The sequence below is a fragment of the Ochlerotatus camptorhynchus genome, unplaced genomic scaffold (assembly GCF_037179485.1).
Source record: "Ochlerotatus camptorhynchus isolate MF236.1 unplaced genomic scaffold, CSIRO-AGI_Acam_v1.1 ptg000314l, whole genome shotgun sequence".
Taxonomy (NCBI): Eukaryota; Metazoa; Arthropoda; class Insecta; order Diptera; family Culicidae; genus Ochlerotatus; species Ochlerotatus camptorhynchus.
This window is the reverse complement of record NW_027040802.1, coordinates 2778736-2786310: the sequence shown is the minus strand read 5'-3', so window position 1 is coordinate 2786310 and position 7575 is coordinate 2778736. Positions and strand designations below refer to the sequence as shown.

The 7575-nt window shown below is 39.3% G+C and overlaps 2 non-coding genes across 2 annotated transcripts; one reads left to right on the top strand and one right to left on the bottom strand.

Moving 5' to 3' along the window:
* Positions 1–3408: 3408 nt before the first annotated feature.
* Positions 3409–3574, bottom strand: LOC135707638 (U1 spliceosomal RNA). Its single transcript, XR_010518241.1, has one exon. It is a non-coding gene; the product is annotated as a U1 spliceosomal RNA (small nuclear RNA).
* Positions 3575–4004: 430 nt separating this feature from the next.
* LOC135707640 (U1 spliceosomal RNA) lies at positions 4005–4170 on the top strand. The gene has a single exon (XR_010518243.1). It is a non-coding gene; the product is annotated as a U1 spliceosomal RNA (small nuclear RNA).
* The last annotated feature ends 3405 nt before the right edge of the window (positions 4171–7575 follow it).

Sequence of the window (7575 nt, the reverse complement as noted above, 5' to 3'; positions counted from 1 at the left end):
GGCATTAACTATGACTCTTTTTTTGTTCAATAAAAGAAAACATTTTCAGGATGACCAGAGCGACCGACCATGCCAAGCTGGATCATCGTGAAGACTCCCAGCTCGATAAGAAGGAATCTTTCCTGGATGGCTCTTAATATATTCGACGATTGTTTTCAAGCAGGAATCAAAAATGCTCTTGGCCAAATACCGCGAGTGAAAGCCCAAGGAGCGTATTCGTAAGCTAGAGGTGAGCTAAAACGCCTTTCCATAATGAGTTATATTGATTGGACATTTACTTTCATTCCGATAGTGGGATGATCTAAAATGCTGTAAGCCAGACCCAAGCGTGAACTTTTCGGAGGATTATGTGGCCATCAAGGAAGCTGCCAGTACCATACGAGACTAAAAGCTAACGACGGATCCGGAGTATGAACCGAATGAGGAAGAATTGGAAACTATGATGACCAAGTATCGTGATTTGCTGCGAGTGAGGAATGAGATGTTGTTGCACTGAGGGATAAAAACAGGAGAAACTCAAGCTACTGGAAATTACCGGAGAAATTCTGGAAAATCAGCGAAAACTGTTTGCGGCTGAGGTTACGATAAATCCGAGTGTAGACATCCCACACTCTCTGTTTATGATATCATATATTTCTAAATTTTCAAAAAAGAACAATAGTCACTTAGAACGGCAATCTGCTACTTTAGAATCATTCAAAAAATCGTCAAGTTTCTATCGACACCCTAAACGCCCTGCTGTTACATTTCGAAATCCAAACATAATGTTATAATAATTATCGACAAGAAAAATGTCATCAAATTAGCCTAATAAAATGTTATTTCTGCTCAACCTGAACATATCATTAGGGTGACCCCTGAAAATAGGATGTAGATACAAATTACTTATTCTAGACACTTTAAGAAGGTTTTTTTCCCCTGATTTGTTTTTCCGTCGATCTTGTTTTCCGTACTGAGTACCAATACTACCGACGCCAGGGAGACAGCTTTCACACCCTGATCTTTTTCAGTGATAAAGAATCAATAATACTATCAAGAAAGATTTGGGAATGTATAGTAAAGTAAATGTTCAATACGGTGTGGGTACACCCTTCGCATTTAGAACCGCTTGAACCCGTCTGGAAATAGAATCGTACAGATTTTGGGCAGTTTCAATAGCAATTTTATCCCACTCCTAAATCAAAAACTTTTCCCATTCTTTAAGTGATGATGGTCGTTGGAACACACTCCTAATTCGGGCCTCAAGGGTTGACCAGAGTGGTTTGATTATGTTTAAGTCCGGTCACTGCACTGGCCATGGAAGATGATGGAAATCATGTTCATGCTATGCGTACCAGCATTTGATGGTACGCGCAGTGGGGATTGGAGCATTGTCATCTTGGAATATTCCGTCCCCATCAGGAAAGACGGTCTTCATAATAGGCAATACCTCATGGAAAATTGGTCGAAATATACATCATTAGCAAAATATTTTCTTTATATTATTTTTTTTTGCTCGTTCAATATTATTTCATAATCCTTGGCCATTATGTTGCCCCCTCTCCTTGGCTAGTTTTTGCACCTTACTGTTGGTGGGCGGGCTTAATTTCATGCTTTATTGGGGGGAGTGTTGGAGACGGTAGGTTTATGGCCGGCGTTGCTGGCTCATGCCGTGATAGAATGGCACCATAGGCAGGCAATGGGGATTACTAAGCTTCCCCTCTCTGATAAACCACTGCAGGAGAGCCAAAGATCTAGTCTAGCAGTGATAGTATCACACTTGTTACTCCTTTGATTGAGAGCCGCGTCGGAGTACGCTTACGTATAGGCACTGACGTTGGGTGCGATACTGGCGGGTTTTGCCGCAAATCACTCTCCTTTTTTTTACGCAGATAGATTTATTTGGGTTTGCAAGGGAATTATACTATTGAAATATTTCAGAAAGTGCCCAACAGTGCTCCTTCTACTTGCGTGACAAGCTTTCATTGTTGTTATAGGTTAGAATCAAAAGTACTTGAAACACGTTTAATTTTAGATTGCAAGCACAAGTGCAGGTACTTAATAAAGCATGGGTTATGATTGATTAGGTGATTTAGAGACAACAATAATTTATTAAATTAGAATAATGAGATATCATCATCAAGCGAACTTAAATATGAAAATTCAGAAACTCTAATAACATTAGGTAAATTAACAAAAGAATTATGATGCGGGGGGTCCGCTTAGGGAGACAACTTACCTTTAAAGTTGTAGAATAAATCTTCCTATTTAGTCTTGAACTTCAATAACCTATTTAATCTTGTTGAAGTACAAGATTAAATAGGTTATAAATAGGTTATATATATACCAATAGCATCTAGCAAATTAACAAGGAGAGGAATAGCTTAGGAAATAAGTAAAAGTAGAGGTATGTGACAATTGATAACTTTTAATCTTTTGTTGGTATTGTTTTCCCCTGAGTTTATTGTACTTGATAACTAAATTATTCTCTCAATACGCGAAATCTCTGATATATGCGGTTAATGTGCAAATGTGTGCAAGATTGTGAGTGACTCTCTTGAAATATCGATTGGTAGTTGTAGCAAAAATCAATACGAAACTAACGATTTTAAATTGGCTCACTACTTAACTAGCCTATTGGTCCGAAGCAAATCGACTAAAGTACCCCATTCTAGTATAAATTCCACACTACACTATGTTTGTTTTGATTCGCTATGAAAGTTTGACAGATAAAATGAGGTGTTATTGGTTTTTCCTATGTTTCGAGGGATGAATCGATTAGCTTGGGACCGAAGAGAGTACCAGAGCTGAGCCAAAAAGTTGAGCACGTTATTTCGGGACCTTCTAGTCTTAGAGTTACCTCTATGGTTGTAGTCTGTTGTAGTTCGTTGTTATTGTCGGTCGCGTTTGACACCGGAAAACCCCATAACCCGACTTTCGATTTTACTCTCGTTCTGTACAACAACAAAGCGTCGGACATGGTGTGCATTATGGCGCATCATTGTACAAATAAAGCGCACTATGTCCGACGTTATGTTTTATGTACAGATTGAGAGTAGAATCGATTGGCGTGCGTCGAATTTTCCGGTTTTCTACTGTGTCAATAATATTTGGTTTTCATAAAAGTTCCTAAGCAGTTAAAATGCGATGTTACGCAAAGTTTTGCAGCTACACTGCAAGTGCACCGGTGAAGAGATGGATCGTTTCTTGCGCCGCGCGTGGTTGATTTTTTGCGAGATTGATAAATATTGATATTGATAAATATTGCACGCAATCTGATCTGCACTCCAGAAGGCGCATTTATTACGTGCAAAATTTCTGCTGACGGACGTTTATAGTGACACTGGAATGTCATTTTTAAAATCATCTCCCACCGTTCCGCAATGTCTTCTGTTTTCTAGAGTCTTGCAAAATAGTTTATGAATAAGATCGGGATGTGCGCGAACGCACTTCCCGGCTACCAAAAATAACACACACGAGATATCCACTTGAGGGATATTCGCAGGGGTCAACCCAGCACGGATGTGCAATGGCCGGGTCTCAACCTGGGGGAACCGCCTTGTTGATCACGGTAACCCCTGTGCCAGGTAAGTATACTTTTCGGTAGTGCGGTGTAAGGATTTCAATCGTAAAGGGAACGTTAGTTTGGTGATGCTTGTATAATCGAAATATGGCAAAAAGGGATAATGTATTGAAAGCTTCATGGGTAAAACAAATTCATGGCCAATAAGAAATCAAAACCAGGTGAAAATGTTGATCATATAAGAAAATAATCACACTGTTAAGAAGTTTATAAAACGTGCAGAACTTCCCATTTGTTTTCGATTTGTACCTGTAGTCTGAGAATTTGTAGTGTTTAAATTTTTAGCTAAAATTGAAGGGGAAGTAGCTTCTCAAATAAAACTGGACGTATATACAAGGGAATTTACCTGAGCAGCATTGAGCACGCTAAGGTGGAGGGAAATGAATCGTTAGAAGAACAACTATCTCATGATAGAGGTCCTTCCATCGCACCACCGAAAAGCATACTTACCTGGCACAGGGGTTACCGTGATCAACAAGGCGGTTCCCCCAGGTTGAGACCCGGCCATTGCACATTCGTGCTGGTTTGACTCCTGCGAATATCCCTCAAGTGGATATCTCGTGTGTGTTATTTTTGGTAGTCGGGAAGTGCGTTCGCGCACATCCCGATCTTAATCATACACAATTTAATAAAAGTACCGTAAAACGGGGTATTTTTGATAATGCGGGTAACTTTGATAGTATAATATAAAGAATAAATTTACTCGCTGTGGGGAATCTGCTTCCAGACACCTGAGAAGATAACTCAGGGTGTGGGGATGGGAGAAGTAGCGCTTCCGACCCACTAAACCTTACCCAGTGCTCTAGGCCTTTGCCATCCCCGGAACCGCCCGAAAGCATTACATCATAAGAGGGGGCCGGTTGCGCTATGGCGCATCACTAGTGGTGTGTCAGACGTGACACTCGCTACTGCCCAGTGAGCAGCTGTGCAGGGCTTTCCTCTTGTTGTTCGCTGTTAATTGTTCGCCTGGGTTCTAGAGCAGACGTGATAGCCAGCCAACTGTCCAGGGCCAAACAGGACAGATGTGACCGCTTACCAGCTGCGTGTGCTAAGCACTCTAAGAACCCGGTGTCACTCCTGCCTTTGCACAACGAGGGTTTGTGCAGGGCTTATCGACCTCCTGGGATGAGCGGGATGGGGCTTCAGCGTCCTTACTCTGCTGTAGTTCGTTTAGCCGCAATATCTCTCCCTTGGGTTCGATAATTAACGTTTCTAGGGCACACCACGAGGAGGCGAACTACTTCATGCCCCCATATTGTAGCTTAGGACATTTCCGTGGAAATGGTATATAGTTTTTTTGTTGTATGTGTTTCATATTTTACAAAAATATTAAAAAACCATTTACGTGTTTTTCGCCTTTTTGAAAAAGCACTCAAACCATCACTTATGAAGTGTATTTCCGATACAGCCGTCACAAATTCAATGTTGTATTCTTATTGCTTATGAAGTTTTCTGATTATATACTCATTCAAAGTTTCATATTTAAAGAACTAAATTGTTTGAGTTTCACTCATTTTTTTCTACATTCATCGAGCATTATCAAAGCAACCCCAAATCAAAATACTGAAGTTCGGTCACAAAACTAAAAAATATTGCAAATACTTTAATTTTCGATCAACATATTACTAACAAATTAACTCTTGGATCCTCAGTACTTGTTTTAAAAATATAAAATTTGAAAAACAGTCATTGCTGTAAAAAATATTTAGAACATACTTTAAAAAACTATCAATGTTACCCCGTTTACGGTACCTGGGATTATGTGGTAGGATTGCCAAATTGAAATCAGTGTTTTTACTCAGAAAACTCTTGTCATCTTCGTTTGTTCTACACGGTAAGAAAAAAGTACCCAACGACCAGTTCACTTTTACCTACTTTTGACATTTTATCCTTCTAATGTTGTCAAAAATGGAGGAGCAAAATCACCCAACAGGGGTAGTAAAGTGTGGGAACCCAACGTTGAGTATAATGATAGTTACCTACTTTTGGATAGAAAGCTTGTTGGAAATTCCTTAAGAATTGCACACAAGTAAATAAAAACTACTTTACCTACTTTTGGGTTCCTGCACTACACAGAAAAAATCCTGAATTTTAACTATCGCGTAAAATCTCTCTTCGTTTAATTTTGTGCTATACTTGGCATAAACAGTGAAATCGTTTATAAGCTTGCATACAATATTGTTAATTTATGCGGTATTGCACTTGAATTTTTGCCAAATTTAGCGTTAATTTAGTGTGCGCCATATCTCGCAGAACTTTACATGAATTTTTTGAACGGTGTATACTGCCTAGATGAGTGAAAAGATCTTACTTTTGGATACTTTTTTCTTACCGTGTACAGAAAATCTGTGATGATATCTGTATTACTGAAGTATGAAAGAAACCACTGCTGATAAACATTAAACCGAAAAAAAATATGAAATTAATATTTACGTTGCAAAGGAGAATGCGTGTCTCAGACAAATTTCATAATGTAACAGATTATAATTTAAACCAAAATATTGTATTACTGTATATGTGAATTGTAACAGATTACTCCATATTTAATTTGTTACTGAATACACCATCAAACATTTCACCCTGGGCTTTGGCAAAACCTTGAGGTAGTTTAATTAGGCTACCAGGTCCCAGGGCTGATCTGGATCTTTACCACATTAGAAAGATGCACACTAGTGTTGCCAGATCAGTGTTGATGCTTACCAAAAGTGCATTTGAACCCGCTTATAAAAGCATATTAACAGATTAATCATCACCGTACATTGTTTATTGCTCTGTACTAATATTAATAAATGATTAAGCACAGCATTTGATATTTTAGTAGAAATGCTGGATTTAGTCGTAGTGGAAATCATTTGTTTTTTAATCCATCCTTTATTGAATTGGATTTATTTCTATAGGTATGCACGTTTGGAAAGTATCATCACAAAGATTCTGCACTCGGTCTACAGCTTGTGGGTGGGAAGCGTTGTGTTTGTTTTTTTTTTATCTATTTATAGAGTCAATTCTTAGAAATACGAAGCGACAGACAAATCAAGCATTAAGCACAAGACCTTCAAGAAAACTAACAACACGAAGTCTGGAAATGGCAATGGTTCATTCAAAATGTCAAGTTTTTCAAGAATATCGCGTGAGACCAATCGGACCGAGCGCTCTTTCGGTCATCTGGAAGAGTTTTGTACGAGGAGCGATTTTAATCTCCCCAGTTTTATCCAGAAACACAATACAATACACAACAAGAGAAGGAAGTAGGATTAAAGGTAAACAGGGAGTACATGGGAACGTCGAAAACTGTAAGTATACTCCGATCTATTCTAGTACTCTTGTATAACACCTATTGTAAACCGGCTAGATCGTAGTCGTCGTCACCGGGACGCATAGTCATGTGAAGATTGCCAGATCCGTGACCACTCATGATAAAGCACACAAGGCTCTCAACATTAAATACATTGCATGGGTTGGGTCGCACAGAGGATTGATTAGATGTAAATTGCTTTGAAACACCCGCATGAACGATAACCATAAGGAGTGCCTAACAACCTATTCGGGTTATCATCCCACAATATGTGGTACGGTGGCACGATTTGTGATATCGTTCATGTATGGTGCTCCCCCCACCCTTTAGGGTCGCTGACGCTCATTGAACGCTCTTTCGTACTCCGGTTGATAAAACGGATGACGGAGTTTGACGTCACACTCCTTCAGACGTTTAGGCGGCGGGTGGGCGAGAGGGATGGCTGTTCAGTACACGGAGACAATTTTACAAATGTATTTCTAATAGGTAAATCACAGTTTAAAACTCACTAATAATCTCTTTCAATCTCTTTTAATTTCTTTTTCATTGACGGTGTGATGTAATCGATGCGCTATGTGACGAGAGCGCAAACTAAACGAGGCCACTTTTCAACGATACGATAATAACTTATGCGCTTTTCACACAAAACCTACCCAACCCTTTCCTTTCTACAATCCCTGAGCAGCTGGTTTACCATAAGTATACCTCGAAGAACTTTTTA